The sequence below is a fragment of the Artemia franciscana genome, chromosome 10, assembly GCF_032884065.1.
Source record: "Artemia franciscana chromosome 10, ASM3288406v1, whole genome shotgun sequence".
Lineage (NCBI taxonomy): Eukaryota > Metazoa > Arthropoda > Branchiopoda > Anostraca > Artemiidae > Artemia > Artemia franciscana.
In genome coordinates this window covers 27,088,282-27,104,023 of record NC_088872.1, presented here as the reverse complement: position 1 = coordinate 27,104,023, position 15,742 = coordinate 27,088,282, and the positions used below count along the sequence as shown (strand labels likewise).

Below are 15,742 nucleotides of genomic sequence, written 5' to 3'. Positions count from 1 at the left end.
TTCTACCAGAAATTCAGATTTAAGCACTTTTTGACCTCTTAAAAATGACCTATATATGGGATCATTACAAATCTATAATAGTTTAGAAACAAATTTGGGCTATATATTTGCACATCAGGGGTGGGGGTGGGGGTAAAGCATAGCATATATTAAATATGTAAACTAACCATTGCTGTTTTTTATGTGTTTGTGCTGTTGCACTGGTGATTTCTCTTCTCATTAAAATTCAATGTGCACAAACACATAAAAAAAAATATAGCAATGCTTAGTTTACATATTTAATATATGCTATGCTTTACCCCCACCCCCCTGATGTGCAAATATATAGCCCAAATTTGTTTCTAAACTATTACATATTTGTAATGACCCCATATATAGGTCATTTTTAAGAGGTCAAAAAGTGCTTAAATCTGAATTTCCAGTAGAAGCGATTATTATATTTGTAAAGAGCATTAAAAAGGCATCAAGTGGTATATTCACTTTATATGAAAGCCAGTAATACTGTTTGCTCCAATTTTATCTATGCTGGTAGCCCTTTCATGTTTTACAAGCATTTAGGTTTGGATTTGTGGCCATCTTCTTTTTGTCCACTCATGGGGAAATTACACAAATTTGTTCTTGATGCAAACTCAACACTGTTGACAGTGCCCTACTAATAATAATACATCTGGAGTGGTACCTAACCATAGAAGTTGACATTATCACTCTGATTAGGTAGATAATGATCATGTTCATTATGTCCATGTTTGAATATTGTGCCTGTTTGTTGTCTTCTGCAAAAAAATGAAAAAAAGAATTTTGATAAAGTAAATTTTCTTTTCCACATGCATATTAAGTTGACTGATGAAGAAGCCAATAAAATCATATTTGACAAGGAAAGTTACATCAATTATGAAGAGTCAAATATAGATCTTACAAGTGATGAAGAGAACAGTTGAGACCAACCTGGGTCTTATCTAAAGTTACAGACACTTTCTTTGGTCACAACATAATTGTGACCTAAGCCAACATATAGCTGTGACACAGTTAGGAACAGAATTCTATGCTAGCAGTAAGCAGTGTTGCCAGGAAAACTAAAGTGAAGAGGGCAAGACTATGGAAAGTAAGTGGGGGCAACCCTATTGGAGTAAGTGTGCCCGCTTTTTTGAGGGAGCACAGTGTCATCTTGAATCTAAATGAAGAGGCTTATGCTGTTGAATATTTTGATGCATTGATGACTTCTGAAATCCTGGATATGATAGTCTATGAGAAAATGGCTACGAGCTTGGTCTTACTGTTGCTGAACTCTGCATTTATCTTAGCTGTTTATTGGTGATGAGCTACATTCACTTTTCAAGGCTTGAGAACTATTGGTCTAGGTCCTTGAAACTACTACTAGTAGCTGACTAAATATCTAGCAAGCATTTCAAAAAGATCCATGAATGCCTGTATTTCACAAGCCAGGAACAAAGCAATGGAGTCAAGTATTATAAAATAAGGCCTTGTTCAAGCTTCTTCTCAGTGTATACAAAGCTGCCTTGTCTGATCAAGAATATAATTTGGTTGATGAAATGGTGGTACCTTCCAAAGACAGGAGTAGCTTAAAACAACATACGGCATCAAAACTGATGAAATGAGGCCTTAAGATTTGGGTGCATTCTAGTGTGTTGGGTATGTTTACAACTTTGAACCTTATCAGGAAAGTAGCAGTTGCACTCAAACCTCCAAACATAGCTTAGGTGGTAATGTTGTTATTTGCCTTTGTTGTGGTCTTGAAAAGAAGAATGCAAAGGTGTGTTTTGACAACCTCTTCACTTCAATCACTGTTGTAGAAATGTTAGCAAAAGAAAATATTTAAGCATTGGCATTCTGCATGCAAACAGACTTGATGACATTAGAAACAACCTGGTTGGAGAGAAAGAAAAAAAAGACAGAGGGTCCACCTCATATGCAACATCAGGGGAAGGCATCACTTTGTTGCAGTGGAAAGACATCAACCTTGTTCCCCTAAGCTACTCATACAATAGGCACCATCCAGCTGATATTGTAGAGAGATGGAGTAGCTAAGAAAAGAAGAAAGTAGGCATTGAAAGACCATTCTCTGTCAAAAAATACAGTAAATGCATGGGAGGTGTTAACTTCTTGTACTCTCTCACATCACACTATAAGAATGATTTTAGGAACAAGAGGTGGTATATAGAACTATTTTACCATGTTGTTGACATTACTGTTGCCAATGCTGGAATTATTTACTGCAACCATGTTCCTGAAACAAAATCTGACCTTCTGGAATTCAAAGTGTCTGTTGCAGTGTTGCTTCTGAACAATGGTATGGTTAGGATGTGCACAAGTCCTAGGTGTCAAGGTTGTCTTTCTCTTCCAAAGTGGATTGTTACCCAGTCAGTCTCAAAAGAAGTGAGTTTGGATGGCATGTTTGGGCATCAGCCAATGAAATCCTAAAGAAGAATGCATAAAGGCGCAATGAGCAGACCTATAAACATAGAACACATGTTGAGTGTAAAAATTGCCAAACTCCTTTTTGCCCTGAATGCTGTAAATGTTTTCACAGGCGTCCATAATGGGCAACATCCACATATGAGGAGACTTTGAAAATTATCAGTTTTCATTTTTTTTTTTTTATGTCTTGTCTAAATAAAAATCTGAAATCTTCACTATTGTTTTGGTCTAGAAAAAGTGCCTTCAAAATGAGATTCTGAAAGATTTCGAAATTTGCACATGATAGGGTTAATCCTCTTTTGATTTCAAAGTCTTATATTGACAGGTCTATACCTATTGTAATTTTGACATAAAAACATTTGGTGTTTGCCTAGATAGCCACCTGGAGATAAGGAAGCAAGTTAAGAAAACAGTTCTTACTTCATAATATGCAAAATAAGTTAACACTTTTTGCATGCAGCCTTGCTATACTTTACCCAACCCCTCCACCTAATGTGCAAATATATAGCCTAAATTATATATTTCCTATTTTTTTTCAGAATGGGTCTTGGTTGTTTCAATCTATTCACCTGTAAATTGAATCAACTGTGACAAAAGAAAAACTAAAAAAAACTGATGTGTGGCATAATGCACTGGAAAATATATAATGTAGGCTATATATTTACACATTTGGGGGGGGGGGGAGTATAGTGAGGCTGCATGCAAAATGTGTCGTCTGTAATTATTCTACATATTATGAAGTAAGAATTGTTTTCTTAACTTGTTTCCTTATCTCCAGGTAGCTATCTAGGCAATCACTCAACATTTTACCTTAATTTTCAGTTTTTTCTGGTTTTAGTTGTGAAATTGCAATTCCTGTTGTTTGAGTAGAATTTTAAGCCAATTTTATCAGTGTTTTTTTTATTGAATATTGTTCTTTTATTTTCTATTGAATTTAGGATATATATTTACAGATCTGTCAAACCTCACAAAGTGGGACTAAGCAAAATTGTGAAAATGAAAACAGTTTTCTTGTACTTCATTTAAGCAAATGATATATTTTGCAAGGTTTCATTTTTTATAACATGAATATTTTTAAAAGTACTTGCATATTATAACAACCACACTTTTTTCTTGATCTACTTAAAACAGGTTTCTCTTTGTGCACTTGAAGATAATCAGCTTGAAAGATGGCCCTGCTTACAGTTCTTTCACTGCAACCCAGATGTTTGGAAAAATTTATGTTAGTGATATCCTTTTTCTTTCTCAGTGATTGGAATAAATCATTTGTTATCATATTTTGGGAGTAGTATTTTATTGCTTTTTCCTTCAAGTTTATTGTGTTGTAAGATTTGTTTCAGATTTTTTTTTTTCCTTGACTGTATGTATCTTAGCTCTTCTAGCCCCCTCAGGGAAGGGGGTCAACCATTTAATTGGTATTCAGAAGCTGAGACCCCCTTTGCTGCCAGTGTCATTGCTGTTTCTCCAATCTCTGGTGATTACTGCCAGAATAATACTCTGATAACAGTCCCAGAGTTCCCCATCCCTGAAACTGATTCCCAACTCAATGATGATTTTCAGACAGTTATTAGAACGCAGAAACGCAAAAAGCCCTGTAAAAGTCCTTTTGAAATAATAGAAATGTCTAATACAGTCCCAGCTATGGAAATGGATACCAAACCCATCATCCTTTTCACCCCAACAGTAAAAGACCAAGTTTTTGCTACCAAAAATATTACTAACGTTAGAACGAATCTATTCAAATCGTTAAGATGTATTTTCACTGTGAATGTTAACAGAGATGGTTCTCTTACAGTTATGTTCCAAGACAGAAAGTATGCGTGTAAAGCTCTTAACCAACATAGAATCGGTAATATATCAGTTACTTCTCAATGGTGTAGTCCACCTATGAAAAACACACAGAAAATAATGATGTATAATATCCCAATTGAACTATTAACAGAAGATGTGAAAGATGGTTCCATGAACAATGAGTGAGAAGTGCTAGAGGTCCTTGAAGTCCACTGGATGGGCAAGCCAGACTCTAACAGGCCACTAAACAGTAAGAGTGTCCTTTTTATCTTACCAGCAAGTACCTAGTTTGATTCATTGTTACTTTTTGGTCAACCTAAAGCTCATTAAATATACCAAGGAAACCCTAGTCAATGCTCGAAATGTTTTAAGCTTGGACACACGTCTAAGGACTGCTCTTCCTCTGACATAATCTGCCCCAATTGTCGTGGTAATCGCCCCTTTTATAGTGAAATTAGATGTTCTACAGTTCCTGTATGCATCAACTGTGAAGGTGATGACCAGTTTGCAGGTTGTAACTCATGCCTTAAATATATTCAACAAGCCAAAGTTTTAAGGATAGGCTATCAAAAATAATCCCATTTCCTATAGCTGTAATGGAGCTTGCTAAGCATTCCAAAAGGCCATCATTTCTAAGAATAAATGAGGCTAAGGAAGCGGTTTCAAATATTTTACCTAACCCTTGGCCACACACTCCCAAAAAATAACCAGAATCAGGCACAGTTCTCTTCAATTGAGATATCTATCCTTTAGCTGATTAATGAGCACGTCAATGTAATCAAAGCAAGTACAGCCCTCCAAAATCCTAGATCGATCCAGAAATCTTGGTCTGAAAGAGTGGCAGCCTCGCCTAATATATCCACATAAGCCAACACTATACAAGATAGAGATGGTTCCCCATACGTCGAAACTAATTAAATATCTTGTATTAGTTGACCAAATCATCCAATCAAACTTCCCCAAAGCCCTAAAACCTAGTATAACTAAGATATTGCAGAATATTACTTTTCTAATTCTATCTTTGAATAGATAGGAAAGGACTTATCATCAATTCTTAAGCTGTAGATCCTACAACGGAATTTTGTCTATGTTTACTTAAATCAACTTGATGAAATATCCAATATACATATAATAATAAAGTTGGGATTATATGTCTACAAGAGACCAATCTTCATCAGTTTAAGAAAATCAAAATGCCTGGTTACAAGTGCTACCGGAAAGATAGATCTACCAATAGAAAGGGAGGAGGAGTTACTATATGTGTGCATGATTCAATCCCTCATTCCCCTCAACCATTAAATCCTTACAGGGATGAAATTGATGCTATAGGTATAATACTTATCGTGGCTAATGTTAATCATCTTGTCATAGAATCGTTATATATTCCATGTGGAAACAGTGATACCACAAATTTTGAATCTGAACTTTCAGGGAATTTTTTCTTTATTTTTGGTGATTTTAATGCGCCTAGCCCACTCTGAGAACAAATAGCCTGTAGTAACAAAACAGGAGGAGACATAGACAATATTTTGTCCAATAGTCTGGATACTTTGATTTTCACTCCATTTAATTTCCAGACCTGGTATAATGTTTCATCTAATACTTTCTCTGCTATTGACTTGCTACTTGATCCTTCTCCATATTATGATTAAGTTCAGATGGTAAAGGTCCCCTCTCTGCAATCTGATCACTCTGTAATTCTAACATCAATTCAAAATCTATGTTATTCTCCCAAACCCCACGTTTTAGCTTTTAACCAACCCTTGGCTACACACTCCCCAAATAACCAGAATCCAGCACAGTTATCTCTAATTGAGATATCTTTTCTTCAGCTGGTTAACGAGCACCCCAATGTAATCAAAGCAAGTCCAGCCCTTCAAAATGTTGGATTTAGTCAGAAATCATGGTCTGAAAGATTTGCAGCTTCACCTAGTACATCCACGCAAGCCAACACTATACAAGATAGAGATGGTCCTCATACGTCAAAACTGATCAAATATATTGCATCAGTAGACCAAATCATCCAATCAAATTTACCTGAAGTCCTAAAAAATACTGTAACTAAAGATAAGGTAGAATATCACTTTCCTGATTATATTTTTGAAAAGATAGGAAAGGACTACTGCCTTGATATAGAGCGTATGGTACAAATAACTCATTTTTGAATAAAACCCTGTTTTAAATTGTGAGTGATTTCCCAGTGGACACTTATTTGAAGACATTTATTTATAATCAGATTATCTTTTGTTTGGTTATTTTGACTGTTGTGAATTCCCCTGAGAACGATTATTTTAGCTCATTGTTGCCTATTGGAGGTTGCCAATAGAAGATTTTTTCTGGTGAATCTTATATAAAAATTAGCCAAATTGCTAGAATCCTGTCAATTTGGAGCAACTTTAAACCTTTTTTCTTATGGTGACTCGACAGTACCGTGGGGATCGCTTGGGAGCAAGCAGAAGAGGGGAGCGAACCTGCCGGAAATGCCGTATAGCTACCTGCCGGTTTTAATTAGCCTTAAATTGCACGGGACAGGTGAGAAGGGATCGACGCTTCTCTTGCTCCCGATGTTCTCTCTATGGCTATTCAACCTTCTTTTTGATTAAGTGAGATACCTGTTGTAGCCTGTAGTCTTGAACTTTTTATATTGCGCCCAGGCTGTGGGGACTGTTCACGCCGATATTGTGAAAACTGGTGAGGCCTTTTTAGCACTGACTCGTTAATGGAAGCAAAGCATATATTGTAGAATTTTGCAAATTGCACGAATCGCCCAAAGCAATCGTGCTCAACATACATAGACCGTTGGCAGTGAGAAGGTGCTCTTGTAGGAAGAGAACGTCGTTTGTGTCAAATTGAATTTGGATTATGGGTAATTTCACTGAGACGCCTCCATTAGCGTTCCATGATGTAACGCGTAGATCAGTGCTCATTTTGAGGGATTCATAAGTTTCTGTGTGACAGGACATTTGTAGCTGTAACAAGGATGGTCAGTCTGGTTGCACAGTGCACACTGCATTTTATTTTGACAGTGGATTTCCAGCTTGTTCGAATGTCCTGTCTGCACACAGCAGGAACAGCAAGTAAGAGCTTTATAGTGCTGGGCAATATGTCCGTAAGCTTGGCAGTTGTAGCAGCGAGGAGGGAGAGAGGAGCTTCACAATGTGGACAAGCTCATACTCGATTATCACTGACAAGGAAATGGCTGCTAATAAGTCTTCTAGACGAGAAAATCAAAACTTTTAGGGCCTAGTTTTACTGATATGTAAGAGTTCGGTATAGTTAGTTATCAAGCTCTGCAACTGACCGTCAGTAACACTGTCAGGAACGAAACAAGCAATTTCATAATACACTGTTTTGCTGCAGTCTTAGCGATTGGTCCTTAGATTTGATAGCATCAGCTACAGCAGTAGCTTCATTTTTGTCACTTATGACGAGGCGTCAAGTATCTTTTCCTGGTCTAAGCTCAGTTATGGCCGACTTCGAGTCACCACATAAGTTATCAATAAAAGTTTTACGGTCCTTGGGGTCATTCAGCTCTTTAGGTGGATTCTTTAATATAATGACAAAGATAAAACATTAAATCGCGAAGAAAGGAAGAAAACGAGGACAGTAAAAACCCAGTAAAAAAGTTGAAAAATGATTCAAATATTTTGGTCAAGACCCCCCACTTTACCGTCCTCAGTGCAGAATAAAACTGATAAAAATATAAAAAACCAAACCTTAAATAAAATAGGATGACCCTTTTTTTAGTAACGGTGAAAGTTTAGTAACGGTGAAAGGGTAAGTGAATAAAAACACAAGTCTAAATGGAATTTTACAATTTCATCTTACGAAAAGCACTCTTAAAGACTAATCGCTTTCCAGGTAGATTATTATCAGATATTCTATTTGATTGCACAACATAATTTTTGTGAATGCATGTGAAAACGATCAGAATTATACTTTCATCATAAATGGAACTTAGAAAAGTTTCTCCAGTGTCTCTATTGAGAGCTACCTTTTGGTATAAGTGCTTTTTTGTCTCAACTGCCTCCCTGAAAACTTGCATGAGACCTTTAATGGGGGGCAATAATGGAGGTGTTGTCAAATAAAATGACATGGTGTGGATTGTCGTATAAATGTTGAGCCAAGGCGGAATCATATTGTCCTCGTTTTCTTCCTTTGTTCGCGATTTTATGTTTTATCATGATTTAATGTGGTCTCAGAAATTATTTTCATTAGTATAAATACGTTTATTAATTTCAGCAAACCGCTCGATTCTAGATATAATAGTAGATATAGATCGGTAAGACTTGGGGTCTCTAGATGGATAAGAAGGTTTTAAAGCTGGATATACCTGGGCAATCTTCCAAGAATGTTGGAAAGCATGGTTTACTAGTTGCTTTAAAGGTTAAATTTAACCGCCGTATCTTAGCTAGCGTTCATTATGCATTTGCTGTTCTGCGTCTACTCGCCCGTGCACCATTTTCGCCTCTTCCTGCTGTTTCAGCTATTAAGGATATACGGATCTGTTATAAATAAATAAATAATTTTATTCCTCTTGCCTCTCAATACAAAATTTCCACATAACTGACACCTTTTTTAAAAGAAAAATGTTATGGCTGGGCGAAGAGCGGATCGCCCTGTGTTTAGTATAGTCCTTGAAAAGCTAATCCTATCAAGAATTGAATGGTTTACTGAAATTAATAGTCTCTTTCCAAGTGAACATACAGGCCTTGGACAAGGACATGTAGATAACATCTCCCGCCTTGAAATTAATGTTTGTAACTCTCTTAAAACCAGACATGTCATAATGACGGTCCTGTTTGATTGGTCAGATGCTTATGGAAATGTAATCCACAATAAACTGATTGATCTTTTAATCAATCTTGATTTTCCTTACTGTTTCTTAAGTTTTCCGAAGTCCTTTTTAAGTGATAGAATTTTTTATGTTCAAGTTAATTAGACTAGAGGAGAGACTAGTCCCATTATTCAAAGGTGTTCCTCAAGGAACAATTTTGAGTCCCCTTCTGTTCAATTTGTATGTCTCAGAATTTTAATTATCTCATTCACTGCTTAGCCTCTATGCAGATGATTTGATTATTGGAAGTCTGGAAGGATATTGTACTTCTTTAAAACCTTATTCAACAGGATATAAGATTACTTCAGAGATTTTCTTCAGCATTTGATTTTCCAATTTCAATTTGTAAAACCAAAGCCAACATATTTACTTATTGTTCAAGAGATCCCCTTAATGCATTTCAAATTCTCTCTAGTGAGATCCCATAGTGCAACTCAGTGCAGCTACTTTTCCTGCAGATAGATTCCAAAATGTTATGGCATGAACATATTAATTCTTTGAAATCTATGGTGATTCAGAAACTTTGTGTTCTAAAGAGACTTGCTTAAAGTAAATGGGGATGCCACCTAAAAGTTATTTTGGATTTTTATATATCATATATCTGTTCTAATCTAGAATATGGTATCCAAGTTTTTCCATTCGTCCTCCATCCACATTTAAAACCCTGGAATCTTTACAAAATTCTGCTATTCGAATTGCTCTGGGTTTGCACAAGCATACACCTCTGTCTAAATTAAAACAATTGTGTGGTTTGGTCTCCCTAAGTGAAAGAGCATCCAGTCAAAGGAAGAAATACTTCTCGCGAATTCAATCTTATGGAATCAAGCTTGTTGTGTATAAACATACCTGTGCTTTGAAGTCAGCTTGCTCTAATGCCCATTCTTCTTGGAATCAGTTTCATCTGGAGGTCCCAAATTGGAGTCAGTATTCCCCTTTTGCATATCCCTTTACTGTCAGTTCGCCTTAGGAAATGAGTCGACCTATTTATCAAGCAGAATTTTTTCCGATTAATAAAAACCTAATTCCTAATTATGAGATCCAGACTATTTTGGATCAACAGATTTCAAAGTTGTACCTTAATCAAAGAAAATTATGTCCAGTGTGAGCGAGCTGGAGCAGGAGTATATATCCCTTCACGTGACCTTAACCTTTATTCACCCCTCCCATTGGGATCCTCCATTGTATCAGCCGAATTATGGGCTATTCGCCTGGCCCTAGATGTTCTTATAAATTATAGCATTTTAGCTGAAAAATTCTTTGCCTTTCTGACCCCAAATCGGCAATACTATTGCTAAAATAATTAATAGAATTGCCAATGATAAGGACTTATTCAATATTAGAAGACAGAACCTTCAGGCCAAAGGCAACCAGATTAATTTCCAACATATTCCAAGCCTTAAAGGCATCAATTATAATGATACTGCTGATTTACTAGCAGCTAAGGCTTCTTTGTTAAGCCCAAGTCCTTCCTCAGGCCTCAATTCACGAGGTATTATTAGTCAAAAATCTAATGTAATCAGAGTAAATTGATCTTATCTCCCTTTCATACTAGATTACATACAATACTATATTACCATCTGAAATCAAGTGCCCTTCTTCTCAATAGTTTGTTATTTAATTGGAAGTTACATCATTCCCCTCTGTGCCGTGTCTGCTTCTCAACCAATGAAACTATCCAGCATGTCTTATTGATTGTTAGCCACTGAGTGTGGAGACTATTTCTCTTAAGCGCCTCTGCCACATGACTAATATACTAAATACCTACACTGCAATGCTGAATTCTAACCTATCTTGGCACATTGATAGAAAAACATTTAAGGCATCTATAGATATCTTTAAGAAGAGACAAATTGATTAGTGATCACTGAAGCACAATGAAGATAGTAGAAAAGCGCTTGATTCATGAAATTAATTAGATTGTGCAGAAGAGCGCGGGGGTGAGTCGGAAGAGCTGTATAGATACCTATCGGCCTATGAGCCTTAAACTGCTGGGGATAGGTAGCTCAAGTACCCGCACTTCCGGACTTCAATAGGGAGTACCGGTTATTAACTGATCGGAAGACATTTTTATTTCCCAGGGGTTTCATTACAGGCGAGGATGAAGGGTTTCTGATTATCTCAAGATACTCTTTTGGAGTCAAAGGGATGAAAGGATTAATTGGTAGTTCATATACCCATATACAAATTTTGGAACTGGGAACTGGGACTTTTTGATAGCATTTGTTGTTGAGAAGTGTATGTACATTTTGAGAGGGAGGGGTATTTTTATTTGGGGGACTTTCCAAAGGGTAAATTTTTCCAGAGGTTAACGTCCCAGCCGGAGTTTTACACTGGGGGAATTTGCCAGGATTTCTATACGATTTTTATTTATTGGTCTTAATTGCTTTCACGTTGCTGATTCTCTTTTGCATCTGGAGCTATTCCGGGGAATATTTTCAACGGGGACTGAATTGTCTGAACAATCTTTTCATGAGGGAATATTTCCTAGGGGAGAATTTCTCCATGGGGAATTATTCGCGGGAAAAGTTCTCCACGAGGAAATTCTCCGCAGGAGCAACTTTCTACTGGGAGGGGGATGTCCAGGAAAAATTTCTCTGGAAGGGGGATTTCTGGCTTGATTTTAAATACGATCAGAAATTAAAATTTTTCCAAATGAGAATTTGCAAAAGACTTTAAAGGTAGTTCCTTTTTTAAAACTGACTGGACAATCCTGCTTGTTTGGCCTCATAGTGGCTTCAGGGTGAACCTTTCAAGAGTTTTCCTAAGCAACAGTATGGCTTCTCATAGTGCTGTAGGGTAACCTTGAGGAGTGGCGTTCCCTGAGGAAATTATAACCTAGTAAATGACCCAGCATTTGCATTGGATTCCAATTAATGGACAATTCTTGTGGTTTTGATTGGTTTTGTTCGGCTTTTTTGGACTGAAAAACCTCTTCCTGGCTATGTTATCTATAATGGGCTGCCTCCCTGTAGTAGTACAATATTTGTAGGCATGAATATATAATGAGTTTCAGGTAATATGCTTGAGATTGTCTGTGCTGGATTTCGACTCTTGTTGATAGGAGAGCATCGCCAAGTGCTTGAAACCATGTTGTGACCAAGATGGGCCCAAGATTACACATAGGCTCCATTCAACTGAAGGTCCCAGGGACTTGTTGCTGTCTGGTTCTAAAGCCGCTTTACCCCTTCATGTAGACTTGAAAAGATGTGTTAGTCTCCGTCATGCACTGGTTCTGAGACTATTACTTTTCGTGAGGCTCTATTGATTTCAATGATTTAAAAAAAAGGACAATTTTAACTTTAAATGTTACAGTTTTAAGAAAACAACTATCATATAAACATTTTGACAGCTGGATTCAGACGCTTCAAACTGGACTTGTTGTGAGTTTCAGAAACTCTTGTTCCAGGTGTAGGAAACGTGAAACTGGGTGATATAAAATTTGATTACTTGGGCGGGAAGGATGGAGTACATAGGCAGGGAGAAGGGCTAGTGATGAAAAAGGAAGCTGCTAAGTCGATGTTGTGGAACACTATGTTGTGACCAAGAGGACCTGGGATCGCACAAAGCATGCATTTAACTGAAGGCCCCGGGACTTCCTGCTGTTTGTTTCTAAGCTGGTTTAAGCGCTTCTTATAAACTTGAGAAGATATGTTATTCCTTGTCCTGCACTGGTTCTGGGACCATTGCTTTTCCTGAAGCCATAATAGTTTCAATGATTTAAAGAATGCGAAAATTGCACCTTCAATTATCATGAAGTTAAAAAACAACTGTCGTATCAACATTTTGGCTGACAAATTCAGACACTTTGAACTGAATTCAGACATTTCAGATCCTCACATCCCACGGGTAGGAAACATAAAATCAGATGATGCAGAATTGATTTACTCAGGCAGGAAGAATTGGGTGCATAGGCAGGCAGTAGGGCTCATGATGAATAAGGAACCTGCCAAGTCTTATTTAGGTTGGGATGGTATTAATAATAGAATGCTAGTTGCTCATTTTATGTCTAAAAGGTGCAGGGTTTCAGTCATAGTAGTATATGCCTCTGTAGAACCAACTGATGGAGACAGTATTGACTGAGATAAAATTCACTTACAGCTAGAGCAAAAGTAGGCAAGGGTTCCAGGTAAAAATATAGTATTTATATTAGGGGATTTAAAGCCCAGGCTGGTAGAAGTAAGTGTAGGAAAAGAAAGTGTATTAGTGTATAGTGAGATTAGTATTAGTGAAAGTTTTAGTGTATTTGTTGTAGGAAAAAGAAACAGTAATGGTTACAGACTGCAGCAATTTTGTAGACATAACAATCTAGTTGTAACCAATACAGTAGTTGGTCATAAAATGGCTCATAAATTAACATGGTGTTCACATGATGCTAAGACAGCTAACCCTTTTGATTGTAGTATTCTAAACTGAAGAATGGCAGGATAAATGCAAGAGGCTTGGGTATATAGGAGTGCTGTTATTGATGTTAAAATTAAAGATCACGATCTAGTAGTGCCTAGGGTTAATTTAAATCTGAAATTTAGGAAAGTAAAGTACCTTCTATGAAGTTGTGACGTTGGTAGACTCCAGGATGTGAACTTGAGGGAAATTTTTCAGGACCCATTGGATACTAAACTTGAGAGTTTAAAATTTGGCAATGTAGAAGATGAATAGAATAATTTTAGAAAAATAGTTTGTGAAGTTGCTGATGGTTTTTTAGGGAAGAATGTTAGAAACGCCGCTATCAGTATTAGAGAAAATGCTTTATGTTTAATGGAGAGGAGGAGGGGCCTGTACAAGAATTATTGGAGTGATGTATTATATGAAAATAAGAGGAATGTAAAGAAAGTGGAGAAAGAATTAAGGAGGTGTTAAATTTAGGCCGTGGATAACGTTGACGAAGATCTGGAAGATGCAGCCAGACGGCATAATAGTGAAATATTGTACTGGCATGTCAATAAACTCATAGGGGATAGTCAATCTGGATTTGTCCTAGTTAAAGATAGGAACAGGGCCGCAAATAATGAGAATGAAAGAGTTAAAGTGAGATGGAAAGTACATTTTGAGAATGTATTAAACCGTGATAGAGTTACAGATAGAGAAAAAGATAAACCCTGATTGAGAAATCGGGATACGTGATGGGAAAAGATATAGAAAAGGATGAAATAGTTTTTGACACTTTGGATTTGAAGGAAGATTTATTTTGTAAGGAAGAATTAGTGCTAAAAGGCTAAACAGTGCCAAAAGGACTAAAAAATAATAAGGCCCGAGGTAATGATTGTGTGGTAAACGATTTTTTTAATATGGTGGCTGGTAGGTTAGAGAAAAGGTACTGGAATATTATGAGTATTATTTGTGAAAAGGGGGAAGTACCTAGCGATCTCGGGAAATTCCTAATTAAACCTCTCCATAAGTAAGGTGATAAGAGTGAGCTTGGTGATTATAAAGGCACTAGCCTGGTTTCTATAGGTAAATTACTTAGTATGATGATGCTTCTTATGCTTAGAGAAGCGGTAGATAAAGCTTTAAGAGAAGAACAGTGGGGTTTTAGGATGGGTAGAGGATGCGTAGATCAAATTTGCACTCTTAGATTAATAATTGCCTAATTCATCAGACGCCTATAGTCCTCAGTCTTGTAGATTTAGGTAGCTTTTGTGAAGGTCGTATCATCGTATGGCATACCAGATAAATACGTTTAACTGATCAGTACTATGTACAAGAATAACATTGCTGTGGTTAATGTAGGAAGGGAAGTTAGTGGCTGGTTTGGTATTAAATCAGGAGTTAAGGGGTGCGTTCTATCCCCGTTTATATGGATCACTTTGATGGACTTTGTCCTAAGGAGCACTGTAAAGGCAATGTGAGAACACGGAATCAAATGGGGAAGTACAACTCTCTTGGGCTTAGTTTATGCTGACGATCTAAGCATCCTAGATAAAATATTAGCAAAATGACTGAACTTTTAGAGGTTTTGTGATTTCAAGGTACAAGAATAGGTTTTAAAGTTCATGTCAAGACTAAGTAGCTAAGACTAGGAATAAGTGAAGGTGAAGAAGTGATGTTGGGTAACGAGAAGATCGATCAATTGGATAGTTTCACATACCCAGGTAGTATTAGTAGTAAAGACGGTGGGTGCTGTGAAGATGTTAAAAGCAAAATAGCCAAGGCCCATTGTGTTTTTGCACAGTTGACAAAAGTTTGGAAGAATAGGAAGATAAGTATGAGAACTAAAAATAGAATATTGAAAATTAATGTTGACAGTGGTCGAGTATGGTTGTGAAGCGTGGAGGCTACGAAAAACAGAAGAGAAGTTGCAGGATCTTTTCCAGAGAAATTTCCAGAGGATTGTTTTGGACACCAGAGTAACTGACCGTATCTCAAATAGTAAGCTGTACGAAAAATTTGGTTCAATTCCACTTTCTGGGCTATAATAAGATAAAGGATGAGATGGCTAGGACACGTTCTGCGGATGAAGGATGACAGATTGAAAAAGATTGTCCTTATCAGCTAACCATCTAGGGTCGAATGAAAGGTGGTTCGTCCCCAAATGGAATGGGAGGATGTTGTAAGGAAAGATTTTAGAGAAGTTGGAATTTCTTGGGAATGTGTAAAGAGGAAGGCTTAGAATAGATTGGGGTGGACGAGGAGCGTACATAGCTATGTTGCCGGCTTGGTGCTGCAGTGAGTTGTTTGCAG

At 37.0% G+C, this 15,742-nt stretch overlaps 1 protein-coding gene across 1 annotated transcript in view; it reads left to right on the top strand.

Moving 5' to 3' along the window:
• LOC136032001 (very-long-chain (3R)-3-hydroxyacyl-CoA dehydratase hpo-8-like) overlaps nucleotides 1-15,742 on the top strand; it is a 77,903-nt gene that overhangs the window by 953 nt on the left and 61,208 nt on the right. The window lies entirely within an intron of this gene.